This window comes from Halyomorpha halys, unplaced genomic scaffold (genome assembly GCF_000696795.3).
Source record: "Halyomorpha halys isolate HHAL.00 unplaced genomic scaffold, Hhal_1.1 Scaffold1156.1, whole genome shotgun sequence".
In the NCBI taxonomy this organism is placed as follows: Eukaryota; Metazoa; Arthropoda; class Insecta; order Hemiptera; family Pentatomidae; genus Halyomorpha; species Halyomorpha halys.
In genome coordinates this window covers 225,922-234,659 of record NW_027105369.1, presented here as the reverse complement: position 1 = coordinate 234,659, position 8,738 = coordinate 225,922, and the positions used below count along the sequence as shown (strand labels likewise).

The 8,738-nt window shown below is 31.0% G+C and overlaps 1 protein-coding gene across 5 annotated transcripts in view; it reads left to right on the top strand.

The window, feature by feature from the left end:
- Positions 1-8,738, top strand: part of vari (MAGUK p55 subfamily member vari) — a 153,941-nt gene that overhangs the window by 89,729 nt on the left and 55,474 nt on the right. Inside the window, exon 1 of one of the 5 annotated variants that reach the window (XM_014433083.2) lies at positions 5,665-5,793. The exons of the other annotated variants lie outside the window; for them this stretch is intronic. The gene's annotated coding sequence lies outside the window, so the exon portion shown is untranslated. Of the gene's footprint in view, positions 1-5,664; positions 5,794-8,738 lie in introns of those variants that run through there. 5 annotated transcript variants of the gene reach the window in all.

The following is an 8,738-nucleotide window of genomic DNA, read 5'->3' as shown; positions in this document are numbered from 1 at the left end:
AAAAAAAATTTAAAGGACAGAAAAAATAATTATTTCCTTGTTTCTTGATTACTGAACACCTTGGGATTCTCACCTCAACATGCTCGGCTAACACGTCCTCCAGTTTTGAACTTAAGCTTCAATATCTTATAAATAGTGTATTTGATAGAATATTTATATATTATGTATTAGCAACTTGTATATTGGAATACATGCACATATAAAGACGCCCCAGTATACATGTTAACTACTCCTAACGTCAACTTCGAAATTTTGATTTGATTTTCTTTGGACCTTGACATTTGGCCTTTCTTTTGAGAATAAAGTTTATTTTTTAACCTTCTTTGGTTACCCTTATCCCCTTAACTTTACGTCCTGTGAAGGGGTAAATCACCAAAAACGTGAAAAAAAAAGTTTTAAGGTTTATGCGAATAATGAAAAAAAAAAATCTATGGGCAAAAATCGTTTTATTATACAATGTTCTAGTAAAATCAGCCATAATAATTTGAGCTGTTATTAGGATATAACAGCTACTGACCTCCCCTCCCCCAATCATGATGACGGATTCTTACAGGAAATTGAGTTCTGAATCGATTTAGTTTTATAAAGTTTTTGCTTTCACACATCTATTGCATGAAAATAGATCAGAAAGAGACCAAATTTTTAATTTTTAACGATTTTAGCCTTGGGGATGTGTCGGATCTAGAGCGTACCTGACTTAATTCGTCTTAAAATCTGATTTACTATCAGAATCTCTAAAAGGAAGTAACCCATTCTGTTGGATAAATTTGTTGAATTAAATAATGTAAGAAACGAGAGTACGATTACAAAGATATTATATTGGTGACTTATGCATTGATTTAACAAAAACTGAATATTCCTAGTTCAAATAAGAATCGTTATGAGTAATTATTTCTAAAATTATTTTAAACATTCCCGGTAACGGTGTGAATCATGTATTTATTATTATTCCTTTAATTTTTTCAAACAAATCCTCCTGGGTTGTTTACAAATTATTTGATTCGCTGTTTCGTTTCCAACTCCATCATCTCTGTGTATATTCAGTTCTTCACTTCTTTTCGAAATCGTCGCTGACATGCTCTAGTCTTCTACCTGATTAATGTGACAGAAGAAAGCAATCTAACAAAAGAATGAATAGTTTTTGATCTTGTGTCTATTTCGAGAACCTAATCTGTTTCTTTTTTACTCTAACCATTGGGCTTAGTGGTCGCCAGTAGGGTCCCAAAAAAACATTCCTAAAGGTGTATTTTGAGAAACAGATGTATTAGTAGTTGTTTATATTTAGACTGGTGTTGTATTGACTACTTTACCCCTCTTGTATCTGTTGACTGTCTGGGGTAAGTGAAACTGTTATCACATAAATTCTGTATTGTTTAAATGACCATTTATCAGATTTTTTTTTTATTTTAACATATGTGTAATAAAAAAAATCTTATCATTGTCCAAACCAGACTAAGTTTTTATTAAAATAGATTAATAAGCTGTTCTTTTACTTGTGAAAATCCTTTGAAAATTCTGGAAAGAAAATATCCCACATTCTATTTGAGGACTCTACTGAGAAGAAAATTTTGTATGAGTCATTTCCATGGCTTTCATAATTTTTTTTAGAGTTCTTCTATTCCAGAACTTTGACCTCCTGAAAAATCCTTCTACATATATTTTTATTCAGTTGATTTACAAACTTTGTTTTTTAAATTACGATAAAAACAGTGAAAGCTTCTAAACTACGGACACCCGTAAGGAAAGTGATCTTGTCCGTTATACGAAGGTTTCCACTATTATGGAGTTGAATTAATACGAGCACAAAAATGAAATAATAAAATTATTTGCATATCGCACCTTAAGCTATCATACCTCGTCCGAAAAAAAAATCCGAAAAACTAATACAATTTTTATACTGTTAAGGAAAAAAAATTAAAGCATGATTTTAAGGTGGGAGTGCGGTGGCCACGGGGTAAAGCGCGTGGCTACTAACTCCAAAGACCCCGAGTTCGAATCCGGCTGGGCAGAAAATTGTTTTCTGTTACACTGTAGCCGTGAGTCAACTCCTGTGGGTTCTGGAGCCTTCCTGGGGTCCACCCAGCCTGTTAAATTGGGCACCCTTAATTGGGTAAAAATCTGGCTGTCGAGCGTGATTCTGGCCAAATCACCTCCTTGCACAACCGTTGGTCTAGTAACAATATTTCCTTACAAAGTACTGAACCCCTGACCCTTCATGGGTTGTAGCGGTACAGATTTTATTTTTTAATTGTTTTAAGGACATGTCCCCTAAGCCGTCGTTTTGTTGGATATATTATTTTTTCCTGACAGAATTTTTTTCGGAATGTCTCTAAAACAATGTATTGATTTTTTTAAAAATTATTTAAAGATTTTTTAGGAAGCGTAACTAATGCGATAGCTTAAGTAATGATGTGCATTTTATTTTCGCCACAAACTTTTCATATTCGTTGTTAAAAATTCCAATTAAAACCAAACTAATTTAGATCAAATGTTTATGTTTTTTTATCATTAATATAATTTTAAATCATTTTTTTAAATCAATTTTAATTATTTTTATTTTCATCAAAATTATTACTTATTAATAATCTCACCTTTCTTAAGATGTTTGTCTAATGTTCTTTGCTTATTAAGAAAATGTTCCCACTTAGCAAATGCATATTTTTTTTACTAATTTGAATGACGCTGCAGACACAATGTTCAAGATTAAATTAATTATTACTTATATCTGTATTATTATAAAAATTTGTTTCGGTATCATTATACAAATTATGAAAAAGATATTTAAAAAATTCAAAAGTGGCGCATTTCGAAATTCATCTGAACAATATAGTTCTTGAGTCAAGAGTTTGTTCATATTCATATTTTATGGCTTCTTTCTGTTATAGAGGAGTAAAAGTGTGATGGAGAATAAAATTAGTGTCTACATACGGAATTCAGAGGTTTCATAATACATGGATTTAAATACATTAAATATGCACTTTGCTGGCCGGCACCTTAAAGTTGTCCATAATGAGAACGAGTATCCGTTATACAGGGGTTTCCTTTAAGAGAAATTATACGGTATTAAATTTTTAAAAAAATTGTGGCCAAATCAACAAAAACAATCCACATTCCTAATGATCTGCATCACATATTGATTACGGAAATTCAGTTCCGACTATGAACTAATGACCTTTGAAACTTCATTAACCCTTACTTTGACCCTTTAACAGAATTAACTTTGTAACTGTTGTGAATTGAATTTAAATGTTTGTTTTTTTCATAAGGTCAAAATTTTGCATTTCATATTAAATTGGGCGACTTTGTACCACTTTTATAAAACTAATTATAAAACGTTGGAATTAATAGTAGTTTAAGGTTGGCTGCAATCGCCTTCCAGATTACTCTAGCTGTCAACTGATATATTTTTAAATAAGCCTTATTAGTGAGAACGCTAGGGCGGGAGTTTTGACTATAAATAAGCCCTACATTCATCATCTGGGTTTAAACTGGCGACTGACACAACATTCTGGTTACCAGCTGAATCTTTAACGATGTCAGCAGATTGTTCCAACAATGGAAGACTAAGCAGGGATGTAAATAAAAATAAATTAGGCTTAGTAGTCATTATTAGCTGTTACAATAACGAACTGAGTCCTATTCAAAACGAATCCTTGGTTATTGCAGATTTTTCGAGCACTTTTGATATCACTTGGTTGATAAAAGGAAGTTATGTGAGTATTCGGAGTGTACTTTTTTTATTATATACTTATATATAGATGAATGACCGTATATTAATTAGGTAACTATGGAGATAGTCAGGGCTGCGGTCAATAAGAAATATAAAATAGCTCTCAACTATTTATTTATTGCTTACGTTTCTACTCACAATGTTGGTCTTCGCCAGGGCTAAAAATGAAAATATACGAATAAGGCAGAGTCAATATTAGAAAAAATGGTGATATAAAACAAAATCTTGAATAAAATAATAAAGAGGATGAAGATAGATACAATAATATTAACTAATATTCGTTTATTAGTGGCGCAACAGACGCAGTCTTTAGCCTGCTCATTCACCTTTGCCCATTTATCCCTGTTGGCTACGCACCTGATGGATATTCCGCCTTTTCTTAGATCTTCTTTTACATTAGCCATCCATTTTTCCTTTGGTCTTTCTCTAGACTTACTTCCATTTGGCTTTCCATTATGGAGCCTTCTTCCCAAAAACAAGAACCAGTTGCTGCACCATTAATCGCTCTGGGTGAGATGCCTTTGCAAGTTGGAGGTCAGAGAGATAAGATCTGAGGACTAGGTATTAGGATTGTGGAAGATTTATTTTAATAATTAAAAGTAAGCCCTCATGCCACACCCGAACAAAAGCGTGAGCTATATGCAGAAAGCCTCCAGTGCACCTGCCTGGAGTTGAAATCAAAATTGGTTTGTACGGAGGGATGTTGGGGAATCCAATATAGGTAGAATTCGTTTGAGGAGGATTTTTCAAAGATGTTTGAGAGGATAGGGCTTGAGATAATTGGTCTATAGGATGATGTGGTGTTGACAGGTTTACTTAGGTTTAGGAAATAGTATAATTATGGAGTGTTTTCATATCAGCGGAAAGCACTAGGATGAAATAGTGTCCTAAGGAGTCGAGGAGGCAGCTAATTTGAGTATTTGATATGGATATGGTTTGGAGAACAATAGGCTGATGCAATTGTGATTGGAAAGGAGAATGTTTTAACTACTACAGCAGTGACTTGTAGGAAATCGTAGACTGGTAAGGGAAGTAGATGATGAGTTAGGGACTGATGGACTATGTATGCAGTACCAGCATGAGCTTTTCTGTCAGGATAGTTTGTTATGGTGATTTGCTAAAGCTTCCAGTGGTCAGTGATGATTCAGTAATAAGGGCTAAGTTAATGTTTCTATCATGTAAGCTTATTCGTTTGTATGGTTTGGAACACCATTCGTATTCCAAAGGAGGAAAGCAAAAGGTTGGAGGATAATATTATTCTAGGGTTAATAATACCTTGAAAGGTCATTTTTTTCCCCATTTTAGTAATTGTTCTTGCAGATTTTTGAATTTTCCTTTTCATTTTTGTTAGTATGATACCCACGAATATTACCATTGTTTGGTGTCAAAAGAAACCAAAAAGAGTTGTAGTAGTAAGTGCTAAATTTCTTAGTACTCCAACTTTACTCCGGTTCGCTTTCATAATTGTAATATTATTAGATTCAGCTGTATAAGTGTCTTATGTGTTTTATGGGCTAAGTTAAAATTTATTAAAGCTAGTAAAACATTTAAAATTTTTTTTTAATTTATAGTATATACTATTCAGACGTTGGCTAATAGATATAAACAAATCGCACGGTTGTTTTCTCATTGATAAACTTATCGCAAAAAGAGTCTTCATCGGGTTCCCATTATTATCCAATGTTAAGGGAAGTTATTGAAGGATTTCGTTATGGTAATCTTGTCCCCAAAGTCGTAGTAGATACCGTTATTAGTGTTTCATAACTTATTTACTTTATTGTGCATCCTAGGGAAGTTTTTCTTCCCAATTATCAGTCCTTTTGTCGACCCGAGAAGTTTTCTGAAGAAATATTATTTTTTGAAAGTGATCCAGCCTTGGTTATGTGAGCGGAACACAGAGTTAACAATGTGAAAAGTGACCAAAAGGCGAACTAAAGAAGAGCGATGATAAAAAAGCAGAAGGTGGGGAGTCGGAACAGTTGGCACCTGTCGCGAGTCAGTTGCTACCTGAGCCAGCCGGCTGTGCTTCTCTCGTGCGACTCACTACGTTTCTACGCATCCTTGTGAGTATCTCACTCCTGAATAAATGAATAATTAATATTAAGCTTTAATGAATTAAACACTGTATAATACAATGTGAATAGAGCTTTTTAAATCTTCATAACTATAAAAATAACTAAACTCGGTATTAGAATTATAAGAAATATATTGTTTTATTTTTTTCCGGTTATTTTAGGGATTAATTGGAATATATTTTATAGTTAAAAATATATTGAGAGTTTTAATTAAGTTTTACTATACTTGCAATAAAATCTTACTGGGTCCTATTATTCTTGGATACTATTTAATTAATTATCATAAAACTAACCATATAATTAAATGCCGTAAATTAAATTAATTTTAATGTTATGTGTACAGAAGTATGTATATATCTTAAATAACGTGTGACATGATTTCAGAGATAAAAATAATTAGTTAAAAATAATGATTTTGTGTAATTAAACAACAATGATAATTAATAACAACCTTTGCAATGAACTAGGAAAAAACTTTACATTCCTTAAAATTCAACATTTTTCTTTTCAAAATCCAGTACCGATTGTTGAATAATTAATATAACATTTTATGGTAGCTATAAAAAATTAGGTTGTAAAATTAAAACATGCTCAATGATCTAAGCATTACTAAATAACGGTCAAGGCAGTAATAAAAATAGATTAATGAAGCTGATAGGTCGCGATTATAACTCATCGGTTGGGGATAAGATCATAGCTGTATCATAGTATTACTGATTAACATTTTTATCCTGATTTCATTTTATTTATACCTTAATTAATTATTTTCTTTTTCATTATGAGATATGAATGAAATGGAAATATTATTGTTAATCCAAGATTAGCATACGATTTTTCGTTTTAAATGTATTCTTGATTTTAAAATTAAAAATTGTACTTTATTTTATATCATCTCGTAAGCTTTTTTTTTTACAACTTTCATCATTATTATCAACTGCATATTTAGAATTCTTCCCTTACTAATAGACATTTTAATTATCTGTATTAAATATATTTATTGCTAGAATGTGGGCCATATAAACATTTATTTTATGGAAATATAATCCTTTTATAATTGGTAGATCTTAAAATTTGTTGATCTTGATCTTGATAGATTGGTAGATCTTGTTCTCTAGATGGTAATTATTGTGAGTTATTCTATTGACCTTACCAATTATTTAGTATTATTACATTACCGACATTCCATTATTAACTAAAACCTGAAAAAAATGTGAGTATGAGTTAAGGTAACCAATGGATATTGGTTTTCATCATGTTTCATACCTTGTTTATTGTCCTCCCTCCTATAATTGCATTTACAGGTTGTTTTTGAATTGTGAATTTACGACATATAGATAATAAAATACTTCTAATGATCTATTTTCCTTCTACATTACTTGGTAGATATTAGTAGATATATAGAATAGATTAACCTACTACAGAGTTACCAGCCAAAGAAATGCAATAATATTATACGCATACACATGATATGTTCATATACTCTTAGGAAAAGTGAGGGAAGCTAGTTGACAAGTCACCTCAGCTAAAAATAGTCAACAGGTGAGACATCTAATTTCTACATTCGTTACGGCGTACAAGTGCCTGAACCTGTTACTAGTATTTTCTTCATTAAAATGCTGTCAGAAAATTCTTTTGAACTTATCCATTAGAATTTGAATCAGTATATTATCGCACGATTAGACATAGCTACAAGGAGGATAATATTTTAAGCTTCCAGGTGTGTTCTTGAGTTAGCGGTTCAGACGATTTTCGATTTTGATGCTTCAAATAATTCAGTAAAACCCACCAATAGGTTTAAGCAAATATAACTTTACATTCTGTCTCTTTGGACGGGTAAGGTCATTTCCGTAGATTTTTTTAAAATAGTTTATTTGTTATTAATTGATAATTTAATCTTGTCTGGTTTATTATACATACAACTTAGACTTTCATTTTCCAATAAAATTATATTCTAAAATTTTTATTTTCTCATTACTTTGTGAAATTGGACTTTTATAATAATAGTGTATGATTCAAATCCAGTTGAGGAATTGAAGAAATTATGGATGAAAAACAGCATTATTTTATGAAACTAAAATAAGCTAATCTCAAAAGAGTTTCCCATATATTCAAATATCCTAATATGAAACCAAAAATAAGGCTGATGTCTATTAAAAAAAAAATAAATTAATCATACTCGACGCACCGCTAGTGTCTTTGAGTGCATTGCAGGTTTTGATTGCCTAATAACAATTCTGAGTTGAGACCATAATTAAAATCTATAAGGTGTGAACCATATAAAAACTGTTGATCTTATATTAATAATTTTCATTACGAAGTTAATTTTTATTACGATAATTCAAATTAAAGCATTTGTTTCTTAAGATGAAGATTAGTCTACTTGCAGTCATACTGAAACTAAACTAAAATTAGTTGATCTAATTGAAAATGAACTAAAATAGATTTTAAATAAATTTTCTCATAATAGACCATAAATAAGGCTGGTTTCTTTATATATATATGTACTTCCTGTCATAAGTTGTGCATTGCAGGTTTGCGATTGTATAATTTTAGGAGTTTAAAGATCTAGTTGATAATCTTGAATTAATAATGAAGGGCAGAAATACAGTGTAGAAGAAAAATATTTTTAAAAGAAAGATCGCGTTAATGAACAAATCTAATAGTTTTTCGATTCGTCTTTGAACATTTTATCGTTCTCAACAACTGTATTTATTGACCCGCACAGTGGTGTAAGTTTCTTTTTTTTCATATGTCTAAAATAAGCAAAAAATAGCATCTTAGACAGTTTTACTTAACAATTATTTTGTTAAGATATATCAATATTCCAGTGAGTCTACAAAATTGAAGTTTACTATAATTATTCAAGGTAAAACTTGAAAATTAATCGACTTGCACCGCTCTTAATTTAACCTCTATATATTAAAAAAATATAT